Below are 25,982 nucleotides of genomic sequence, written 5' to 3' on the forward strand. Positions count from 1 at the left end.
GTGATAGTCATTTCACGTCAAGGTTTTGGAGAAGTCTACAAGAGGAATTCGGTACGAAGTTGTGTTTGAGTACGGCCTACCATCCGCAGACTGATGGTCAGAGCGAAAGAACGATTCAAACGCTTGAAGATATGTTGAGAGCATGTACCCTCGAGTTCCAAGGAAACTGGGATGAGCACTTACCTCTGGTAGAATTTTCCTACAACAACAGTTTCCACTCGAGCATCAAGATGGTACCTTATCAAGCTTTGTACAGACAAAAGTGTCGTACGCCTTCTTGTTGGCTTGAAGCTGGAGAAAAGCAGTTTATGGGCCCCGAGATAGTCCATGAGACTGCTGAGAAGTTGAAGGTGATTAGGGAAAGAATGTTAGCAGCTCAGGATCGTCAGAAGAGCTATGTTGACAAGAAAAGACGACCGATGACCTTCGAAGTTGGGGATTCGGTTTTGCTTAAGGTCTCACCGTGGAAGGGACTTATAAGATTCGGAAAACGAGGAAAGCTAGGTCCAAGGTTTATTGGACCGTTCAAAGTTCTTCAGAAGATTGGGAACCAAGCTTACAAGCTGGAATTGCCCGAAGAACTCGATGGTATTCATAACACCTTCCATGTGTATTATCTGAGGAAATTCACGGGAGAAGTTCCCGACATAATTCCGATCTCAGAGTTAAGGATGGATGAGAACAAGAGGTTGATTGAAGAGCCCGAGGCAATTGTTGACCGTAAGACTAAGAAGTTACGACGCAAGATGGTCGACTTAGTGCTAGTCCAATGGAAACATTCAAATGGGCCGAATCTCACTTGGGAAACAGAGGATGACATGATGAGTCGCTATCCGCATCTGTTTGCTGACGCATGATTCTGGGACGGAATCATCCTAAGGGGGAGAGAATTGTAACGCCCGGGTTTCGGGGCTAAGCATTTTTAGACGATTTAATAGTCTAGGTCAACTATTGTAACTCTTTTGATGTAATAAAGATGAAATATTTGAGTATTTTGTGAATTATGTGAATTTATATGCTTATTATTTAATTATAAATGTATAATTAATAAAGAATAAAAATAAGCGTCAAAATTAAAATGTGAGATAAGCCCGATATCTTTACATAAAGTTGTAGTGGTCGAAACAAGGATTCTGGAGATATAAAGAACGCCGATATCCGAGTTATAACGAAGAAGTTATGACCCGTCGAAGTTTCGTGATGGAACCGGCACGATACCGGGAAGCGTAAATAGTGAATTTACGATAAAGCGAGTTTTAGCCTTAGTGATCTAAACGAAAGTCATAGAAAACGTTAAACCGAGAGCGTCCATAAAAAGAACGCCCAAATCTGACTTCGTATTAGGAAGTTATGATTTTTCGAAATTTCATCTTAGCAGTGTACAGCCCGAAGTTCGAATATTAGATCGAGCGGTTTTTTGGCCGACACAACCTAAACGAGAATCGAAGATCTCGTTAATAGTAGCATAACAATAAAAAGACAGACGAAAACGGACGTCGGATGAAGAAGTTATGAATTTTTAACAGACCAATCCTGTCTCAGCCTGTTAAAAATATAACTTTTAAAATAAATTCAAAATTAGTCAACGGAGTCTAAATGAAAGTTGTAGAGTACGTTCCCGCCTACGCGTGGATATAAAGAACGTCGAAAACGGAGCTCGTATGTGAAAATTACGAATTTTTAAAGTCGAGAGTGCAATTTGCGAAATCTGATGCAAGACGCGATGACGTGGCTCAATCCTAGCCGTTGCTTGCTCCCCACGGTCTCGCATCCGATGAACGCCACGTCGCCTCGCCTTCGCCCTACGCTCCGCGTCCAAGGCTGGTACGCCCAGCGTACCTTCGGACCTGACCCTCTTGCGAGTGCGAGCCAGCTGGATCCGAGCTGGTGACCTTATCCGAAGTTACGCCCCGCGTAACTTCCTGAACGCCCCGCGTAGATCCGAAGTTCGGCCCCTATAAATACCCTGCGAGGGCTGCCGAGGAAATCACACCAAAACTCATTCTTTCTCTCACTACTTTCTCTCTCTCTCTAACCCATTTTAACCCCCTAAACCCTAGGAAAAATCCCTAGCACCCTAAGGAAGCCCCGAGGCTCCCGGAGTCCCGAGAAAAAGGGTCTTTCGGTTCGGAAACGCTGCTCCGAGCAAGGCCCGGTTTTCTTTAAGATCCGCTGTAAGTGAGCTACGCCTATGCAATTTTTAATATAACTTTTAAATAATTATAGTAATGTTATTAGGTCCTTAAAATAATTGTTTGGGCTATTATTATGAGTTATATTGAGTGTTATTTAACGCTTATATAATAATAATAATAGCTATTAATTAGTCACTGTTAACGTTAAAACTAAACTCTAGTGGTATTAATACTAGGTTTTGGTCAAGGAAAAATTGTTTTGAGATAACGAAGTGTTGTTTAAGTACCGAGTCACCACCTAATCAGGTGAGTGCATAGTTACTTTCATCTTACACATAGATATGAAGTATTTTATATAAATTACGTGTTATGTGTGCATATTATTTGAATACTTGCTGTCTATGTTGGATGAATGATTTTATACACGTTTTTCATGATTTAAACTGTATATGTATTTTATATCTACAAAAATGTTGGGGTAAAACATGGGTAGATGTAATAAGACGATGTGTGATAAAATGATGAGCGGCCTCGATGTTGTTGGTGATCCAGTCATCTAGCGGAGTATAGATGACGACCACGGACTCTTCTAGACAGTCCAGTGGAACGCTAGCAGGCTCGCAACCTGTAGGTGTTTGTGAACGATGTGTTCACCGGTGTACTCCATCCCCCTCATGGTTGCCTTTAGGACATTTATTGCTGAGGAACCCCTTTAGCAGTAGTGTCCATCCCGATGATGATCCTTAGGGTAGGTCCCTTATGATAGGTGTTTAGGGACGTAAAGTGAGGATAACGGGAATGGGTAATCGGGTTATTGTTGATTGGTGAAATTAATAAACATATTTATTGTGGGTTGAAAACCCTATGTGCTCACCAGGCTCCCAAGCCTGACCCACTCAGTTTCATGTATTACAGGTAGTGGCGCTCGAGCATAGATGTGATGTTTTGGATGAGGGATTACGAATATAGGCCTGTAGATATGAAATAATGTAGTAAGGCTTATATTGTATTGTTTATGCTTTTGATCTGTATCGAACATGACATCCCGAGTCTTTTAATGAAATACATTTCCTTGGAAATGCTTTTGATAAATCTTTATCATATTTTGTTTTGGGAAAAATTCCGCAACACTTTTATTTAAAATATTACTCTGATTTTCAAACAAGCATAAACAAAAAAATAGGTCTTTTCTGGCCGTGAAAATGGGGATGTCACAATTTTCGTTTTCGAGCTTCGTCTTCTTTGGCTTTGGTCCGGATGGCTTTGGCTCCACTTCTAGGGCTTCCAAAAACTCAGAGATTGCTTCCTCTTCAGTATCAATCGCCATAACATGGGATTGAGTCTTCTTTTCAGGAATTTGATGAAATAGCTTCTCATTCACCAAAGTTGTAAGTTGGCCAAGTTGAGCTTCAAGGTTATTGATGGAGGCTTGCTGATTTCTCAGTGAGTTTTGCTGGTCAATCATCATGGCTTGATGATTTTTCATCAAGGTCTACTGTTCTTTCATCATTGTTCTTTGATCCTTCAATGCTGCATCAGTATCATCATGCCTCTTCTCTGAAGCTTCCATGAAACGAACCAACATAGTCTCCAAATCAGCTTTCTTCTCAGCTGGTGGTTGCTCTTTTTGGTAAAAACCCCAGCCAGTCTGCCTATATTTCTCCTCCTTCTGTTTCTTGTACTCATCATAAGGCAGCCACTCCTTATTTGGCTTCCTCCAATCGTCATCATACTTGTCCCCACTTGAGTAGCAAACTTGAGCCTTCTTGTTCCCATAATCATCCAAATGGCAATCCTTAGTAAAGTGTGGCCCACTACATTTCTCACATCCAACTCTTATTACATGAATTGATTGGTCCATTTGGGTTAATCTCCGGTCCATAGTATTGAGCAACACCATCATAGCAGCCATCTCTTCAGAATGTGCACCCCCACTGCCTTTTGCTCCATCTTGTCTTGGGTTGTGGTACTCATGAGAGTGTCTTGCGAATTCTTCAACTAACTCCTTGACCTCCCTTGGATTCTTCTTTGTCAATGGCCCTTGAGAATCAAGGAGTTGTCTTGTCATAACATTGACCCCATCATAGAAAATAGACATCTCTTGTTGAACATTTAGATCATGTTGAGGACAATTCCTTAACAACCCATTGTAGCGCTCCCAAGCTTCGTATAGTGACTCCCCCGGTTGTTGCTCAAAGTTGGCTATTGCCTTCTTGAGTTTAGCTATCTTGGAAGGTGGGCAAAACTGATCTAGAAATTGCTCACGCATTTGAGCCCAAGTAGTGATTGTACCAGGAGGAAATGCTTTCAACCAGTCTTTTGCAGCTCATTTGAAAGTGACTGGTAGCATCCTTAGTAAGATGGTATCTCTATTGACATTCGGGACATTGAAGTAGTCAGCAATGTCGTTGACCTCGTCTAGATGCTTAAATGCATCCTCATGATCCTTCCCATAAAATGGGATATCCTTAAGTGCAGTCAGGTTGTGTCCCTTCAGCTCGAATGTGGCAGCGGCAGGTATCACTGGTTGTACTAATCCCGGACCAACATCTTCTCGAATACGCTTCTTGTAAGCTCCCATTGACATTTCTTCAATGTTAGCCATTTCGTTGCTTAGCTCGTCTTCGGGTTCGCTCGTATATAATCCAAACTCGTTCTCGGACTCGTATTTAGACTCGTTTGGGATATGTATTTGATCTAAACTTGCAACCTTGCTCTTGTCCTTTGTAGATGAGCTCGATTCTCCCGTTTTCTTCCCTGACTTCTTTGAGAACACTGACTTGAGTTCTTGTAAGGGTGTTTTCTTTGGTGTTTGATCTTCTTTCACGTTCTTATCTTTCTTTTTGTGAAAGGAAGACTCTGGATCTTCAAGAGGTGGCACCAAAGGTGTATTGGAACCTCTGGTCATGAACTCCTGCAAAACGAACAAAATAAAAACGTAAAACTGAACAAAAACTAAATAAAAATTTCTTACTGACTGTCCACCACGACGTGGTAAAGGCTACCACCTCGTGTTGTCGCAGAAAAAACAAGCTGAAAAAAAATAAAAAAAAACGAGAAAATACTGAACTCACGTCGTGAGTTAGGTACTGGAACAAAAAAAAAGCGGAAAAAGTAACTTTTTGCAGGTTTTACCCCACAAAAAGGATCGATTAATCTAAAACAAATAAATAAACTATCTAATAAGTTGTTCCCCGGCAACGGCGCCAAAAACTTGATGCATACAAATAGCTACACCTAATTTTAAATTTGTAACCTAACTACCTTAACTAACTACTTGCACCTAGGCAGTGTACCTAGTCAGACTATAGTATAGCTCGGGGTAAGTCGGGTGTCGATCACAGGGAACGGTGTTGACTAATTAATTTATCTACTACTAAATTAACCTAATTTTTAATAAGCTTTAAGTGGGTTTTTATCCGATTTTGCAAGATCAGACTAACTTAACTCAAATTCAATTAATAATTAAAAACACTCTTATTTAGTTCGAATCCACTTCTTCTTTATGTTTAGCTAACAACTATGGATTCTCAAGTTGATTGTTATTGTATTAGTAATTTAAGTCTAAATTTACTAATATTCAACTAATTCATGTAAAACTATGTATGGTCACACACAATCAAACACAGAACCAGTTATGATTATGAATATGCTATGTAAGATTATGCAAACACAATTATGGTCATAATTAATGTTCTCCAGCACGGCTAAATTTATTTACTTCAATTACTATCTAAGATTTTGGTCGATCCTAGCTCTAGCAATTTAATGTTCACTAAATCACTAGGTTTCAAGTTCATGTAATTTAATAATCACTAAGGTACACAAAACATGAATTCAAGCAACTAAAGAAACAAATATTAACATGCTAGGTAATAATAATCAAACACAAGCAAATTACCAACTAAGCAAATCCATTATCAATAAGCTAAACCATAAGTCAGAAGCTTCATCTAGCTAAACAAGAGTAGCTAGATTCAGTTGCTCATAGCAACAGATAAACAAACACAAATCATAATAGAAGTCATAATGAATGTACCAAACAAATAAATTATTGATGTACTTTTCTCTCCTTAGGTGATAAAAGCCTCTTCCAGAACTTCTTCTCCTCTCAAAATCATCTCTAGGTCTGCCTTCTATCCGCTAAAAAGTCTCGAAAATCGTAATGGACTAAGGATATTTATAATCTGATTTTTTCAGGCTCACGTCGTGAGCAACAACGTCTCACATCGTGAGCACGCATCTATCCATGTTGTACAAGGATTCTTCCACCCGATACTAATCTTCTAGAAAACTCCAACTCACGTCGTGAGCTTTCAACTCTCACGTCGTGATTGCGAATTATTGTTGGATTTCTATCTTTCTTCTGTCAAGTCTTCATAGTTCCATGCTTTGTCCATTTTGGTCCCTTTCTTCGAAAATGCTTCACTTTGGCTGTAAATATCAATTTATCTTTATAAGTACCAGTATTCTACATAAATAACCAAATTATTCATAAAAATGTAGATAAATATTGCCTAAAAATATGTATAAATATGGAAATATCAATGGCCAACCTGATCATAATGATAGAAAATTCTGGAACTTAAAGTTGGGGCTGGATGACGGCAATCCCTCGCATAATTCCCCTCTTTTCCATATTTGTGGCGCAGACCTCCTAATCGATAGGCCCCGTCATGAACCTTACCGCACTTCCCACAAGTGCGGCCCCTCTGACTCCCAGTTCGTGAATCAGCGGCCTTGAACCACTTCAGCGCTGGTTGTGACTGCGTCGGGGCCGGTCTCTACTCTGTCGTCTGAAACTCTATCTCAATCTCATGCCACATGGTGGCCTCCTGCATCTCCAACAAAGAATCATAACGCCAGGTGGAAACAAACGGCTTAAAATTCGTCTTGAGCATGCTCAAGGAATCTGTCACACCCCAAAACCAAGAACGGCGGAAACATTCAGGGGTGGAGGACGTCATGTAAAGTATCATAACAGCTAAAAGTAGTAAACAAGCAACAACATCATCCATTGCATTAAAAGTAAAGTTTTAATACATGAGTGTTCTTTCATTGTAATAAGACACCAAAATATGTAAACAAAATAAAGACGAGTCTTGTCTGTGCTCCGTCTTCTCAAAACCCTGGTCATCGTACCTGTCTACTGGTGACCTGAGAATACAAGTTATTTTGACAGTGTAGATCAGCATAAAGCTGGTGAATTCATAAGTATTTTAGTGTCATTGATTTGAAAAGTTGTTATGAAAGACTTGTAAATGTTAAGTGAAACATTTAGTATAAGTGTGAAAACCCTAGAAAATCCCATATTTCCTACTAGTATAAAAGGTAGTCTTCTACAAAGACCTGAATGCTTTGAAAGTTGCATTTCTGTATCAATGAAAGTTTTTCCCATGTGCAACTATTATTATAAATATATAGTCTACCTCATCGTTTATGTGAATGTGTCACAAAATAAAAGTAATAGGGAAATTATATAATCATTGAAATCGTATCCTTTTGCCTTAGGATAATCACGGCGTGGAAACTCGCCGAACAGTACAACCGAGAACATCCGTCGATGAACAGGTCCCGCTGTAGCTAGCAGCCAGGTGTAGGATGGTCAGTCCCGTATAGTATGTATATAGTATTTCTCTCTGTATAGATATAGTATTTCTCTCTGGATAACATGTAATAGTATCTCTTCATATAGTAGTATAGACTCATGAATGAACTGACTCTTGTGTAATTCCTTGTAATAGGAATAGTAATTTGTATCCCCTAAACTATACCTATAATAGTTTACTGGAATGTAAATTGAATGTCCAAGTAGGTTTATACACCCTTGCTACTCAAGAGTGTTGGAACTGAAGAAAGAATGAAAGCTCTCATATCAATAAATATATACATGAAACATAAGTGTATAGATATGGTTTTTAAAAGTAAATTGAAAGAGGTTTTGTAAAACATTTAAGAGTTTTGAACAATAAATAATAATGACTTGATGTCAGTTTATAAAATAATTCAAAAGTAATTTGTTGATAACAAAGTAAAAATAACTGAAAAGCATTGTATTTATCACATTTTGAAGTATGTGAAATCAGTTGTTTGAAAACACAGTTATAAATCACATGTGATTGATTCTATAACTTCCTGTTTTCTACTTGTATCCCCCCCCCCCCATGAAAGCATTTAAAATCATTTAAAAGATTGATTAAGGGGGTATGAACTCACCTGTAGGGAGTAACTCGAATGAAAGATCGATATAGGATTTGTTGGGTGTCAATTGGAGTCTTGAGCACAAACGAATCCTATTTAACATATAATTACACATATATGAATACCTTCCATGTATATAACCACTAAAAGTGTTAGGGACACGCCTTAGGGACATAAAAACACTTAGAATTAAGTGTTACAACCATATATGATTGTATATAAGGGTTATATGGCTAAACAAGGGAGTGTATGGTCAAAATGCACAACATTTATGTGTGTGCGGCCAGGGTGTGCGGCCAGGATGTGTGTGCGGCCACACACTCCCTATGGAATGTGCCAAAACGTATTTTAAGGCTTTAGGACTCATCTAGGGAGGTTTCTTACTTCATGCTTCAGCCTTATAAGAAGTTTATTGCCATTTTTGGACCTAAAAAGGGTGTGTGCGGCCACCATGATGTGTGCGGACGCACACCCTTTATGAACATGATAAAATCATGTTCTTCTAGCATATCATCAAGTGTTCTTAGCATATAACAAGTTATGATAAGGGTATGCACGTTATAGAGGCTTGAAAGGATGATTAAGGTCCAAAACTAGTGTGTGTTCTTGGTGTTCTTGACTAAAAATGGATGTTTTCATGGATCAAACCAAAGGGTTTTGCTAGTTAGGGTCGTGTATCAACAAATAAAAAGGAAGGATTACTACCTTTTTTGAAGACCAAGATGAAGATTTGGATGATACTTGAGAGGATTTCGAGTTCTAGCTTTGAAGAAGTGGAAAAGTGTTCAAAAATGACTAAGTATTGAATATATAGGGGAGAGTGTGCAGTTGGGATGGGTGTGCGGTCGGCTGTGTGCGGCTGGCTGGCCGCACACTCGGGTGTGCGGCCGCACACACCTTGTGTTGGTGTGTTTGGCTCATTTGCAAGGTGTTACACTCACAAAACTCATCCCACGACTCCTACCCTGACTATACTAGATTTTAAACACTCTAAATGACTCTAAACAATGCTAGAAAATAGCAAAAACGAGTCTGACCTTCCTTGATTTGAATAAGTGTATAAGATAAAAAAAATTTCGGTTTGTCACATCATTCCCCCGTTAGAAGGAATTTCATCCCGAAATTAGAGTTTAAGCAATAAATAGTTACAAATAGTAAGTAAAAAGACGAGGATATTTCAGTTTCATCTGATCCTCTTGCTCCCAAGTGAATTCAGGTCCTCGCTTGGCGTTCCAGCGAACCTTCACTATTGGGATACGGCTTTGTTTTGTTTGCTTGACCTCTCGGTCCATGATCTCTACAGGTTCTTCCACGAAGTTGAGGCTCTCGTTGATCTCGATCTCGTCGAGTGGAATTACAAGAGTCTCGTCGGACAAACACTTTTTCAAGTTCGAGACGTGGAAAGTAGAATGTACGTTACTGAGTTCGCGCGGTAAGTTAAGTTTGTAAGCTACAGGGCCGATTCTGGCAAGAATCTCGCAAGCCCCTATGTACCTTGGATTTAGCTTTCCCCGCTTTCCGAAGCGTATCAAGCCCTTCCAGGGTGAGACCTTCAATAGAACACGGTCGCCCACCTGGAATTCCAACGGTTTCCTTCGCTTATCAGCGTAGCTTTTCTGCCGGTCTCTAGAGGCTTTCAATCGTTCACGAATCTGAACGATCTTCTCTTTCGTTTCCCGAATGATCTCCGGACCTGTGAGAGTGCTTTCAGGAACTCGTCCTTTAGCTAACTGGGTATCACCCACCTCAGCCCAGCACAGAGGGGATCTGCACTTTCGGCCATAGAGGGCTTCGAATGGAGCAGCCTTTATGCTCGTGTGATAACTGTTGTTGTAGGAAAATTCGACAAGGGGTAAATGAGAATCCCATGCTTTCCCAAAGTCGATCACACAGGCTCGCAACATATCTTCTAAGGTTTGGATAGTTCTCTCACTTTGTCCGTCGGTCTGTGGATGGTAGGCTGTACTCATGTCCAGCCTAGTTCCTAGGGAACTTTGTAGCGACTGCCAGAACCTCGAAGTGAACCTACTATCTCTGTCCGAGATAATGGATATGGGAACACCGTGCAGTCGTACAATCTCCCTAATGTAAGTTCTTGTAAGTTTCTCCATCTTGTCTGTTTCCTTGATAGGCAGGAAGTGTGTGGACTTGGTCAATCTATCGACGATGACCCATATGGTATCAAGTCCTTCCGTTGTCTTGGGCAACTTGGTTATGAAATCCATAGTGATCCGCTCCCACTTTCATTTCGGTATCTCCGGCTGTTGTAGAAGACCGGAGGGTTTCTGGTATTCGACCTTGACCTTTGCGCAAGTAAGTCATTTACTTACGAAGGTAGCAATCTCTGCTTTCATGTTAGGCCACCAGTATAGCTTTTTAAGACCTAGATACATCTTATCTGATCCTGACATAGATGCTTACTATGCTCTTCCTTACTTCAAGGGTAGATAAGTGTGTCATCTAAGGAGGCGACGACTACTGATCCAAGTAAGGACGGCATACCCTATTCATTAATTCCATGAATACTTCGGGCGCATTAGTCAATCTGAAAGGTACTACTACAAACCCGTTGCGTCATTAATAAGTTCGGAAGGCTGTCTTCTTGATGAACAAGACTGGAGCTCCCCAGGGTGAGAAGCTTGGTCTTATAAAGCCCTTGCTGAGCAGTTCGTTAAGTTTACAGGACAGTCCTTGCATCTCTGCAGGTGCTAGACGATAGCGCGAATTGGCTACGGGGGTAGCCCCTAGAACTAAGTCGATTCTGAACTCGACTTGACCTTGCGGAGGTAATCCTGGGAGTTTTCTGTTCTATACGAATCTATTGCCTCAATTGGTGGGAAAAGTATCTGATTGGATTCTAAGTTTCTCCGCATGGCAGTACTATCACTCGTAGTCTTGGGTAGTCTCCGTCCTAAAGTTCCTATCAGAAGTCATATTTGGTTCATCAATCACAGCTTCGGGTATACGAGTCGTATATAATTAAGACTGAAAAGGTAGTCGAATAAATGATTCTTCCTTAAGTTCACATCCAAACAAGGAAAAGAAGTTAAAGCGGAATCATCATTTCTAAGCCTTTAGAACCTTGATTATATACCACCCTTGCGTATACCTTCTCCAGTGATAGATCAATCGTATGGGTCTTTGGGTTGAACTTGACGTACTGTACGAGTGGTACTCCGGGGAGGTTTTGCTGAAGTGTCTTCGGGAAGGACACGAGACATAAGGTACTCTCTGCATGCGTACCTCGGAGTTCTGGAATGACGGCTTCGCTAGAAAGGCGATTTCGGAGAAAAGAATTTACACACGAAACTGGCATTGTGAGGATCGTATTTACTCAAGTTAAACGATAATGCCGGACTACTCGAAATAAAAGGCGTTAGACCAGATAATAAAGGTGTTACAAAACATCACGGTGCAACTTTTACAGAATTTAAGTACTTTAGTTTTATCTATAAAACTACTGCTGCGAACAGGGTATACTACAAAAGGCAAGTACACGCAGAACGAGAGTCCCTTGACTGGCGGGGTCTCGCAAAAGATAAGGCTCGAGTTGCACTAGTTTTTAACCGTTTATAAGTCTACTTAAAAGAAACGCCCTAGTATTTCAACGTGGGTCCGAAGTAGTTTCTCCTGCGGCAGTGATCCTTAGAATCTTCCCGTCAGCGCCAGAGTTCTTTGCTATTGGACAATCCTTCTTGAGATGTCCTATCTCACCACATAAATGACATATCTGGCTTGCACCAGCATCAGTGATGGAAGTGATGTGTCGGGTCAGGGTTATGTAGACACGGTCGCTTTCGCTGCTCCTCCTTCTCGAACAATTCCTCTTAAGGTGTCCGATTTCACCGGCACTATAGGAAGCCTGGCTGACTCCGATGTCAGGGACTTGAGTGATGGGTCGTGTCGGTGCTCCACAGCTACGAGCATGGTGCCCTATTTTTAGGCAATTCCAACATTGCATTTCATGGCAAGCCCCATTATGATGAAAGCTACACTTCTCACACTTCGGAAGTTTTCCCTCGTATGGTCTGATCGGTACTGGGATGGCAGGGGTTGCCACTTGTTGTTGTTGCATGGCAAGTCTTTGGGATCGCTTGCGCTCCTTCTGGGCTTGGCGCTTTCGTTTCTTGTTCTCTGTTTTTCGGCTTTGTGATTCTATGCCTGTTCTCATTTGTTGGCTTCCCGCATCGATATAACGGTCGGAATTTTCAACCCCCCTCGCCAGCCTGGCTCGTGTTGTTAGCGTTGAGGTTTGCAAGGACAGCTGCCACGGCAGCTGTTACCACGGCTTGGAATGTAGCGGAGTCGATATGAAGGATAGTGGTTTCGTTGCTCGGCTGGTTATTTCTGGGTGACGACATGATTCTGTTATGCAAAAGAAAATGAGTTCGTGAGTGGTTAGGGTTGAACTTAGGAGTATTTCGACCATTCATGTAAAGAGTAGGAGTAAGTTCTCGAGAGTTTGACCTACATCCCTATGATGCAGTCCTAGTAAAGAGTAGAAGTAAGTTCCTAGAATGGTTATCAGACAATTGCTATCCAACCTTCGACAAGGATTGGAAGGAATCCTTGAGCCAATTCCCCATAACTCATTAATTCGACGAAGTGAGGGTTTAGATAGGATTCTAACGATAGCAAAACGAAAGTATTTGAACAAGGATTGGCACAGAATTTAGCCGACTGTCAATATCATTGATATTTAAGATGTAATACATTTGGGAAAATGACCTTGGAGTAGGTCTTACATCATATCCGAAGTAACAAAAGTGTTGACGGCATACAGGCCTAACTAGAAGGTACTTATAGTACAAAGTTAGTTACTTAGAAAAGTAGTGCTTAGAGCATAGCTAGGAAGACTATTCTTTCAACCAGGGAAAGAAAGGTAGAATATCTCCTACTGGGGACGGTTATCCCTTGGGTGAACCCTTAGTTCAGCCAGTTGACGCTCCATATCAATTAGGTGCCTTTCGTACACCCTTTGGCGTACTCGGAGCTCTATGACTTCAGCTCGAGTTTCAGCTAGCTCTTGCTGCAGGGTCTCATTGTCTACTCTAGATCTGTCACGAGCATCTTCCATACGAATGGTGCGGAGGGTATGCATTCTCGCATTGGTGACAACTTCCGTGATTTGATGGAGAGCTGTCCTGCCTTGAATCTCATTTCGGGCTACTCTGCGGACCAGGATTGGCAAGACTCTGTCTGCTGAGCCCCCTTCGCTCAGGTCATAAAAGCTTCGGTCTCCATTGAATGGCATGGGCTGATCCTGCCCTTGGCTCCATGTTTCCAAACTTTCCACCCACAGAGGCGTCGGGCCTTGAAAAGCCGGACGAGGGTTAGGATTTGGGACAAGAGCCATCGGGGGTAGGTTCTCAACTTCAGGCTCGGAGTCAGAACCATCTGCGAAGCCTTCGGCTTGGTGACCATCCACGGGGATTGTATGGTCATTTTCTGGATCAGCTTCAAACCCTCCTCCATTACCTTGGTTAGGGAAGTATAAGTTGCCGTAGGGATGGAATCCAGCCATGATCTACCCGAGAAAAGGGATATAAGAATCTAGCACATAAGTAGTTTATAGTAGCACAAAATACCCCTATAGTATTTTAGGTTTATGTTCTATTGTTCTCATTGTGGTATTGTGGGTAAGTTTTTAGACTTGTTGCAACCTCGCAACCACACTTAGGCACATGCTAGTCAACCCTCGGATAATATAGTTGATCAGGCTATATCTTCCCAATTTTGACTATATGTCTCTAAATCTACTTGTGCTGCCCAACAATCGTAATACTTTTGTTCTGTCCTAGTGACATTGATTTTAGTATGAATGCAGGCACGTATACTTAATTAAATATTTTATTATTTAAAAGTATAAACTCTTGGTCAGAGTATTTTAATCCCATTGTATTTATAGTCTGTATATCTTTTATGGGTTGATATACTCAATTCACTATAAACAATGCTCTGATACCAATCTGTCACACCCCAAAACCAAGAACGGCGGAAATGTTCAGGGGTGGAGGACGTCATGTAAAGTATCATAACAGTGAAAAGTAGTAAACAAGCAACAACATCATCCATTGCATTAAAAGTAAAGTTTTAATGAGTGTTCTTTCATTGTAATAAGACACCAAAATATGTAGACAAAATAAAGACGAGTCTTGTTTGTGCTCCGTCTTCTCAAAACCCTGGTCATCATACCTGTCTACTGGTGACCTGAGAATACAAGTTATTTTGAAAGCGTAGATCAGCATAAAGCTGGTGAATTCATAAGTATTTTAGTGTTATTGATTTGAAAAGCTGTTATGAAAGACTTGTAAATGTTAAGTGAAACATTTAGTATAAGTGTGAAAACCCTAGAAAATCTCATATTTCCTACTAGTATAAAAGGTAGTCTTCTACCAAGACCTGAATGCTTTGAAAGTTGCATTTCTGTATCAATGAAAGTTTTTCCCATGTGCAACTATTATTATAAATATATAGTCTACCTCATCGTTTATGTGAACGTGTCACAAAATAAAAGTAATACGGAAAATTATATAATCATTGAAATCGTATCCTTTTGCCTTAGGATAATCACGGCGTGGAAACTCGCCGAACAGTACAACCGAGAACATCCGTCGATGAACAGGTCCCGCTGTAGCTAGCAGCCAGGTGTAGGATGGTCAGTCCCGTATAGTATATATATATAGTATTTCTCTCTGGATAACATGTAATAGTATCTCTTCATATAGTAGTATAGACTCATGAATGAACTGACTCTTGTGTAATTCCTTGTAATAGGAATAGTAATTTGTATCCCCTAAACTATACCTATAATAGTTTACTGGAATGTAAATTGAATGTCCAAGTAGGTTTATACACCCTTGCTACTCAAGAGTGTTGGAACTGAAGAAAGAATGAAAGCTCTCATATCAATACATATATACATGAAACATAAGTGTGTAGATATGGTTTTTAACAGTAAATTGAAAGAGGTTTTGTAAAACATTTAAGAGTTTTGAACAATAAATAATAATGACTTGATGTCAGTTTATAAAATAATTCAAAAGTAATTTGTTGATAACAAAGTAAAAATAACTGAAAAGCATTGTATTTATCACATTTTGAAGTATGTGAAATCAGTTGTTTGAAAACACAGTTATAAATCACATGTGATTTATATAAATCACATGTGATTGATTCTATAACTTCCTGTTTTCTACTTGTATCCCCCCCCCCCATGAAAGCATTTAAAATCATTTAAAAGATTGATTAAGGGGGTATGAACTCACCTGTAGGGAGTAACTCGAATGAAAGATCGATATAGGATTTGTTGGGTGTCAATTGGAGTCTTGAGCACAAACGAATCCTATTTAACATATAATTACACATATATGAATACCTTCCATGTATGTAACCACTAAAAGTGTTAGGGACACACGTTAGGGACAAAAAAACACTTAGAATTAAGTGTTACAACCATATATGATTGTATATAAGGGTTATATGGCTAAACAAGGGAGTGTATGGTCAAAATGCACAACATTTATGTGTGTGCGGCCAGGGTGTGCGGCCAGGATGTGTGTGCGGCCGCACACTCCCTATGGAATGTGCCAAAATGTATTTTAAGGCTTTAGGACTCATCTAGGAAGGTTTCTTACTTCATGCTTCAGCCTTATAAGAAGTTTATTGCCATTTTTGGACCTAAAAAGGGTGTGTGCGGCCACCATGATGTGTGCGGCCGCACACCCTTTATGAACATGATAAAATCATGTTTTTCTAGCATATCATCAAGTGTTCTTAGCATATAACAAGTTATGATAAGGGTATACACGTTATAGAGGCTTGAAAGGATGATTAAGGTCCAAAACTAGTGTGTGTTCTTGGTGTTCTTGACTAAAAATGGATGTTTTCATGGATCAAACCAAAGGGTTTTGCTAGTTAGGGTCGTGTATCAACAAATAAAAAGGAACGATTACTACCTTTTTTGAAGATCAAGATGAAGATTTGGATGATACTTGAGAGGATTTCGAGTTCTAGCTTTGAAGAAGTGGAAAAGTGTTCAAAAATGACTAAGTCTTGAATATATAGGGGAGAGTGTGCGGCTGGGATGGGTGTGCGGTCGGCTGTGTGCGGCCGCACACACCTTGTGTTGGTGTCTTTGGCTCATTTGCAAGGTGTTACACTCACAAAACTCATCCCACGACTCCTACCCTGACTATACTAGATTTTAAACACTCTAAATGACTCAAAACAGTGCAAGAAAATAGCAAAAACGAGTCTGACCTTCCTTGATTTGAATAAGTGTATAAGATAAAAAAAAATTCGGATTGTCACAGAATGGGTCATCCGATTCTGCTCAGAAGCAAACTCAGGGAAAAACATGGCCCTCTCTGTGAACATCCTGGTGATCTCTTTCACCGACTCAGTCCCCTGCCTCATGTCCAAAAACTCCTGGAGCAACCTCTCACGTTCCACCCGTGGCACATATCTAGTACGGAACATCTCCGAGAACTACTCCCAAGACACGGTAGCTATCTACTCAGCAGAATACGATCCTGTAACAAGTCTCCACCAATCCTTCGCTCCGGAGCTCAGAAGGTTCAGAGCGCACCTGACCTTCTGGTCAGCCAGGCAAGAGCAAGTGAAAAAGAATCCCTCAACATCAAATAGCCACCTCATGGCTATGATCAGGTCCTGAAGTCCATCAAATTTTAGGGGCTTCGTATTGTCGAAGTCTCGATACTGAAAAACCCACCCAGCACCAATCCATGTAGCTATGGTGGCTGCAGCAGCATCATCCTCAGACAAAGCAGCATATATGTCATCAAAGAACTCCATCATCGCAGAGGATCTCCCTAATCTGGTCCTCAAACATAGCCACAACTTCCTCATGGAGGATCTCCCTAATCCTGTCCTCAGACATAGTTAGCCCACCCTGACTGCCAGCTCCCGAACCTGATCTAGATCCAGCCTCAAATCGCCTCGTCGTCACCATACTGAAAAAATATATCAAGGAGATATCAGATAACACACATATCATAACAAGGAACCAACTCCCAACAAAGCCTTGGGGTCGTGACTTCCTTGTTACGCATACGGGTCATGTGCTTTCAGTAGTACGGGCCCATACTACCTTCCACACATACTCGTATTTGTCTCATAGGATCATCACAACAACCCTAACGATACACACTAGCATGCTCATAAACTCAGGACAAGCACTTGACATAGGCATGCACTCCATCGCCACTTCCTAAAGGAACACTAAACATAACGCAACTGGCCGGCTGACCCCACACAACTCACCCTACCATTAACTACCACATGACCCTCCATTGGTGTCATATAACTATTGCATGAATACAGTCAAATGCGGCACAGTTTAAACAATCTTAGGCTAAAAGATCCAATCCTACAACGGTTGGACTTGGACAAGAGTTGTGTCGCATGACCAAATCCCTTATCCTAAGATCATTTAAACCATGTAGCATGTGACTCAGCGTATTCATTCAATAGCCAGTTCACACGCTAAAGAGTCATATAGCAATCAATCAAGGATTCTATAAGAGATAAGTCATCATATATCAGGCAATTCTATCATACAGTTCCTGAATACCCCTATCCTATTACTAGCATGTTGTTCTAACATATCAAAACATAATATCAATTAACTGTGTGGTAATTTAGGGTCTACTTACTGGCTCCGGCTGATCGTACACATCACATCCTCCTTGATTATTTTGAAAACCATCTAAAACTTGTTGTTAAAATCTTTTTCCTTAGTTTGAGACTGGATTCACATGAGTTTTTCTCCAATTCACTCAAACCAAGTCTCTAATACCAACATGTAACATCCATAAAATTCGTGAAAAAATTAAACTTTTAAATTCCAATCCACAAATCATCATTGTGTAACGTCCCGAAAATCATAGGGTAAAAATTTCATATTAAATATATATTTAAACATTCATTTTAGCTTTACTCAAACATTTAAAAGTATTTCAGAGTAAAACAATTATCAGAGTAAATCCCAAAATCACGAATTACGGAAAAACACGAGTGTATGCGCTGCGATCAAGTCAGGCCCTTCCCTTTCGAACCGAAAGTACCTGAAACCATAAACAACAAACTGTAAGAACAAATCGTAGTGAGTTCCCCCAAATACCACATGCCATACATATCATACGAGCCATACATATCCAACAATCAATAGAAAGTGTTATGTGCCAACCATAGTCTTTCCATTATGCCACGAGCCGTATTATGGTCTTCCTTGACAGGTCGGGGGCGAAAACCCGGGGTCTTACAGACAAGTTCCAGGAGCCACCTCTTGGTTTTCCATGCAAGCATCACAAAGATAACTAACATACAATCTACAAATACTTAACTAACTAACTGCCAGAGTTCAGACTCTGGTCTTGCATACAGATTGCCAAGGGTCACCCCCTGGTCTTCCTATAATACACAAACCAAATGGGTCGGCATTGGAGCCTTTGACCCATAGAACAGTGAGGAGACTCACCTCAATAGCTAAACCCACAAATAAATCTCTAACTGCCGATCCGCTAGAATCCGCACACTATCAAACAAATAACACCCAATTAAAAATTGGGTTCCAAACCAAATCCAATAATCCATATATGGGGTAAAAAGACCATTTTACCCCTCACCTAGTTTAGTCCACGACCAAGGACCAAACTCCCAATCATAAAGGCCCACAACCAAAAACCATCTAAAGCCCACTTATGGCCTAATTTTCCAAAGTGGGCCCAAACCCTTGCTTGGGCCTTACTATAAAGCCCATTAACATTTCCCCTATCCAAACACTTGTTTATAGTTGGCCCAAAAAATCCCTAAGCAATCCAAGCCCAGAAGATATCCCAAACCGAAGCCCAAACATACAAAGCCCATTCAGACCGAGTACGTGAGGCGTACAGGCACGTACATACAACGTACTTGCTTGGAGGCTTGTACGCTTCACGTAACTGATTGTATGCCAGCGTACTCACCCTCATTCATTCCAAACCCGATTTCCACTTAATCAATTAAGACAAAGCTTTCCAAACCACAAATCTGACCTCCTTGAGCTGGAATACCACGTAAAGTTGCCAATTTTACGTTCATACATGACTAAAAGAAGCTCTTAAGCTTAAAATGGAATTATTGGTTGACTTAATGCATGCATGACTCCATAATACCGATAAAGCTTGCACTTTTATGTTCAAGGATACCAAAACAAACCCATATCTAAAAGGATGAACCCTTAAACAACCTAACTCATCCATAATCTCAAAAAGAAGACCAAAATCATAATAAACAAGCCATGAAGAGATCTAATCTTACACAAACCAAGATGCACACTTGATACCTCAAAAAGCTTCCCCACAAGGTGATGATTCTGGATCCAAAGCTTTCCTGCCAAGCAAAACAACTTCAAGCTTCTCTTCTTTCCTTCCCAAGGGCAAAAATGAGCATCAAAGCCTCCCAATAGCTTGAGAACACCTCCAAGAGGATATAAGGTCGATTTACGGTTTTTAGAGTGTGGAGGATGACTTAGAAATGAGGTAAAGGGACTAACATAAAGCTTTTATAGGGTACAAATACATAAATTAAGGTTTCCACACCAACCCTCGTACGCCCAACGTACGACGTCTCGCACCCCGATACCAACTCCGAAGTACAATAAGCGTACACTCCATTACGCATGGCGTAACTTTATTCGCTTCAGTACGCCCCGCGTACTAGGGTTTACCCTTAAAACCTAATTCATTCTGAAGGTCATAACTTTCTCGATACAACTCCGATTCCGACCATCCTTATATCAATAAAAAGTTACCAGGAAGCCCAACACTATTATCAACTCATACTTGACTTAAAGTTTCCTGAACACAAAATCCAATCTCCATAAAGGCCCGCTATCAATTTACCAAAATGCCCCTTGGTTCCAAAACCAATTCCGAATGCCCGAACCATCTACAAGTCATCACCCTCACCCAAATGGGTAACGATTCGAAACAGGGCGTTACACATTGTTTACAATTTAGTTTTCAAAACATGTTTAATATTACAGTTTTTCCCAAAATCATAAATCCAAACACGAGAAGGTGCACAATCATGCCTACACCTTTCCGGGATCAGCTGAGGTACCTGAAACATAACCCAAAACTGTAAGCCCAAAGCTTAGTGAGTTCCGCAAAAGTACCAATACAATACATAATCAAAATAATAACAGCAAACAACATGCATACGGAGCCTTCAGTATGAATGGAATGCCCCAGTGGCCTACAGTCTATCTGGTACGCTCACAGAACCTTCAGCATGATTGGTACGCCTCATCGGGCCTTCAGTCTATTTGGAACGGTCTCCAGGCCTTCAGCCTGACTGGTACGCCACACTGGCCTGCAATCTATCTGAGACGCCCTGGATCTCTTGGCCTTGAGCAAGTAGCAGGACCGCCTCAACCCAACATACCATCACAATTCAACATATACCATATCAAACCCTAGCTAGCATAACAAACAGTCATACAGATCTAACAGATCACTAAGCGTAGCATCATCCTATATACTAGAACTGATGAGGTTCGCCCTTAGTGCCTTCGACCCAACAGTACAGCAAGGAAAACTCAACTCGTAAACTGAACAGAACTGATAAGGTCCGACTCCAAATCTCAGCTCTCTAACCAATACCTATTTCCACCAAGTGACCAAATTCCATCAAAATCCCAAAATATACCCTCAAGGTCAAACTTAGTCAAAGTCAAAGTCAAAGTCAACCCACTAAGTCAACTGAGTCAACCCAGCCGAGTCAACTCAATAAGGCTGACCCATGCGAGTATGTGGGGTGTACACCGGAGGTACGCTTAGCATACGCGAAGCCTCACAGAAGACCACCATCAGGGTGGTTGGCCAAGTACGTGGGGCGTACTCCCATGTACGTGGGGCATACCCTTGCTGCCTCCAAACTCCATTTAGATGCTTAATGGCTTAAGCACTTAAGCCAATATTTCAGATCCATGAATAAAACCAACCTAGATTCATAAAGTTTCCAAATTTATGACCTTACACGCCTAATAAGAGCTTAACACAAGGTCTTAATCCATTAAGACCTTATATAAGATGCATGGAGAAAATCTAACCAAAGGGACTTCATTTTTATGGCTAAGGACCCTTCCTAGGGTCTGAAAGGACAACTTAAAATGTCCAGAACAACCATGCACAAGATGGGACCTTTGGGACAAGAAAAGCAATATAAAACACCCAAAAATGGGATCTAACAACCAAGATGTCAAGGTATAGACCTTATACCTTCTGGAGCTTCTCAAGAAGGCAAAGATTCCAGATCTACAAGCTTGCTTCCACTTCAAGGATCCTTGATGCAACTTCCTCTTCCTTCAACACACCACAAACACTCTCTTGAGCTCAAAACACACACACACACACTATGAAGGCTAGGGTTTGCAAAAATTTCTCAAAGGATGTGGAGGCTTAAAAGGTGAGAAGAAATGAGACATAATGTTGCTTAAATACCACCCAAACCCTAAAAATTAGGGTTTCCTCCTGAAGCTAGTACGCCCCACATACATAGGTATACGCCCAGCGTAGTATGCTCAGCGTACACATATTTATGCATTGCGTACTTCTCCTTCCATAATTACGAAATTGCCACTAGGGCTTCAAAGCATAACTTCTTGGGCTTAGGGACCAAAATGACATGAAATATAATTATAGGGATGAATTTAGAAGTACCTGAATATCGGGATGTTACATTGTTGTTCTAGATTTTAACTAATGAATTGACAATATTTCATCTGTGTTTAAAATCTCATAATTTTCTTTTGCGTGATCTTAATGAAATTGATTGACTCTAGTTCATTTCTTCCCAATAGATCTAACGTTTATTTTTTACAGTATAAGATTTCAGTCTAAACATTTTTTTTATTATCTCGGTGTTACTACTCCCAAGCCAAAGCTTTTTGCTTACTTGATTTGGCTACACTGGTCATTCAAGGTTTTATTTTTGTATCTCTGTACTTATTTTAAGTTGCATCTATGATTGGAAATGAGCATACCCATTTAACTTATTAAAAGATGCCTTTTGTAACTTCTTAACAAGTTATCAATCGTAACTCAACGGGAAACCTCACAAGCACTTCTTAGTCTCTCTTGACTATGAAGGAAGAGAATTTGTGCATATGATCATTCTGCTTTCATATCAAATATTTTTGATATCGCAAATCCCTCACAATTTTATTTGTTTAATTCGTTTTCTTTGGCACGCTCTTGAACTAAAATCCGTGTGATTTTATAACTTCTAGTTTTGATTTCGATATCTTAATTGGTTGGGAAGATGAATGAAGAACTTATTTTGGTGAAGGGACGAAATTTTGCAATCAATCAGCATCTTATTCCAATTGTTGAAAACAAAGATGCTCCCTATGATGATTACATTTTGCAGTTTATGGATGCAAAATTGATCCCCGTTCTCTCAAAACCTAATGATATTTTGAATGTTATGAGTAGCAAGGCTACTACACAACAAGAGGGAGATGAATAAGTGAATAAAGATGAAGTTCCAAAGGTCAATCTGAATAATCCTTACCAAACTGGAAATATGGCTAAGACGAAAAATGCTGAAAAGATTGTCCTGGAAAAGAAAACTATGGAAGCTAAGTTGAAAAACCTTAAAGAAAAGAAGTATCGACGAAAGGGTAATGTAACTTTCGGATAATGAAAAGGAAAAGTCAATATTGTTTCGGAAGAAGATGATGATCTTGATCCAAATTTATCTGAAAAAGAATTGAAGGAACAAGCTAAGCGTGATGAGGAGCTTGATGCTTTGAATGCTTTAAAAGCAAAGTTCGATGCTGAAGAAGCTGCAGAGAAAAAATTTGAAGAAATTCTTGCTTCTAACAAGGTCATGTTTCCAAAATTGACTATTGATTAGATTCAAGAAAAAGCTATTAACAATCCAAATTTGTATTGGTTAGAGCCTCAAACTTCTTTTTCTGTTACGAATGACTTAGAGTGTCAACTGGACCTTCTGATTACTGAAAAAGTATTTTAATTCCGATAATTTGAAATTATTATGAAAGCTCCAATCACAAATGCTTCCACAAACAAGAACTTGGTCAAATTCTATGTGAAATACTCAATGACACAGTATGAATCCTGGAATTTGAAGAGGATTGTAGGACTAAAGGTTACAAATCCTACAGTTGTTGATGCTTTTGTATACATCAATTTTAAAGCCTTCATAGGTCATAATCACGAAGTCCATGAATTTACCTTGGTAGATATTCCTTTTATGAATTCATACGATTGGATTACTTTGCTCAATATTGTTGCCAAGGACACTATGAAATACGAACAATTTACAATCATTTGAGAAGGATAATATGAGCATATATTCTTGAAGTCGCAAAGATGGATGTGGATATTGTTGCTGTTCTCAAAAGAAAGCCAATTTTGAAGCCCTTTCAACCACCGGACGATTTGAGGAATTTTAATGTTGGCTTTATTGAAAGAGATTGTTGGGAGTGGTATACAAGACAAAGGAGGATGAGACAGTGAAAATTGCATGTTGTTCTTGCGAGATAAACATTTGTACTCTATTGCTTCATTAAATCAAATTCTTACAAGAGCTGAGGCATACAAGTCAAATAGTGTAGCAGATGTGAAATGTGTTTCTGATATGCTTAATTGGTGGATAGTTGTTCAGAGGACCTTGTTGAATACTATTCTTAAAGTTTTTGAAGTGGCTGAGAAATAAAAGGTAAAGACTACAACAACAACTTGACACAAAGGGGGAGATTGTTAGGATTCGAAATTTATGTTGTGTCAAATTTGTATGCGTCTGTTTGCAATCTGTTTATCATGTATAAAGTCTTTACCTGTTCCGAAATGTGTTGTTCCAAATTCGGAGTTATGTATTTTTAGGTTTGCATTGCGAATTGTCGACTTAAGGTTCCCTTCTAGTGCTTCTCTGACGCCTCTATATAGGAGCATTAGTTAATAGAATGGGTATCTTTTGGATAGAATAGTTTTGCACTCTTTGTAACGAATTGTTCTCTTACCCATTAATACAAATAAGATCTTATTTACCTTCTGGCGTTCTTATCGATGATCTAAATCTTCTTATGATGTTTTCATTTTAGAGTCTATCGTTCCTAAATTCCTTACATATATCTAAATGCTTCATTTTTGCTTTATATTCATTTTCAATTTATATTTTAATCCTTTAGTACTTTTAATAAATATATAACCATTTTTATTTATCTAATTTAATTATTAACCCATAAGAACTATTTTTAAATATTTAATCATCCTTACTATTTATTAAACTCGTTTCCTGATTATTTAATGTCAAAAATAAAATATTTTAAATTACCAATTAACATGAAAAGTTCGAACCCCGATTTATGGGTGTTATATTGCATGTGATGCAAATAAACAATGTCTATGTGAACTTCAATTACATGTAGCTTTCAATTAAGCAGAACACGGTATCAACCGTTTCAACTTGTTTCTCATGTGTTGCATTGTCCCAGGCGCTTCTTGGATTCTTTCCATAGAATTGAGAAACTTTTGTATATCTTTAGGCATTGTAATCACAAATATTTTCATATTATAAAACGCTAACCTTCTATGGTTATTAGCTTCTAAAGGTTGTAATAAATTTGCATTTCTAACAATTGCTCTTTCAACAGTGCAAATCATGAAATCATTTATAATGCATTCCTATTAACAAGACCTCATTTGTGTAACCTCAACGTGTATTGCTTACATATAGTTCTTTAAAAACAAAGATATGGTTCATATGCAATGACTTGATAAGGCATGTGAAAGATACGAAGGACAAACTATTGACTCATGTTCAAATCCTGGTACCACTCTTTAACGGAGGACAAACTATTGACCCATGATTAAATCCTGGTACCACTCCGCCTCTGTGGCCATAGAGGTTTGTCTTTAGTGACTCCAAGACATGAGACATAACGTCATGTTTGCAGAAGCTGATTAGTCGGTGTGCGAAAGTGGATCCGAAACCATCATTAAGGAAGTTCTCTTAAAAAAACAATGATATAGTTCTAAAAAATAATTATTATAAAATATGTTCTTAGTATTTTGGATCTACATTCAACACCTGTTTTTCATATTCCGAAAATATATTACAGACTTGTTTTTCATATTCTGAATATGTTATTCGTATAGTGGACTGTACTTTACACATTGTGATATAAAATCTAAGTAAATAAACATATGAAACTAAGATGGTTCATAAAATACATTTTTTCTTCAGAAAAAACAAAATAAAAAATCTTCAAAGCTTAAGTTGGAAAATTTTAAAAAATAAGAACTATGAATCTCATTTATATATAGGGGTTAGAAAATCGTGCAATGGTATCGTATTTTTGTCTGACAGGAAGGGTGTGAATTGGGGAAAGTTTCACATTTTGATCGGGAGGGGAGACGGCTCAAGTGGTCGTTTATATTGTGGTGGTGTAATTGGGAGTTCAGGAAACTTCGAAACCGTTGGTCGGCGCCTTCCTTGTTATGCCTAGCAGGGTTGTGGTCGAGTTCAGGTTGAGGGCTTCAGAATTCGAAGTGTGACCCAAACACCTGATCAGATGCAGGTTTTGGTTCAGGAGGCGCGTGGTTATGATGG

At 39.6% G+C, this 25,982-nt stretch overlaps 1 non-coding gene across 1 annotated transcript; it reads left to right on the plus strand.

Annotated features, from left to right (window-relative positions):
- Nucleotides 1-4,249: 4,249 nt before the first annotated feature.
- Nucleotides 4,250-4,356, plus strand: LOC145110260 (small nucleolar RNA R71). The gene has a single exon (XR_013709644.1). It is a non-coding gene; the product is annotated as a small nucleolar RNA R71 (small nucleolar RNA).
- Nucleotides 4,357-25,982: the final 21,626 nt, after the last annotated feature.

This window comes from Lactuca virosa, chromosome 4 (genome assembly GCF_052849685.1).
Source record: "Lactuca virosa cultivar CGN04683 chromosome 4, Lactuca_virosa_CGN04683_v6, whole genome shotgun sequence".
NCBI classification, from domain to species: Eukaryota; Viridiplantae; Streptophyta; class Magnoliopsida; order Asterales; family Asteraceae; genus Lactuca; species Lactuca virosa.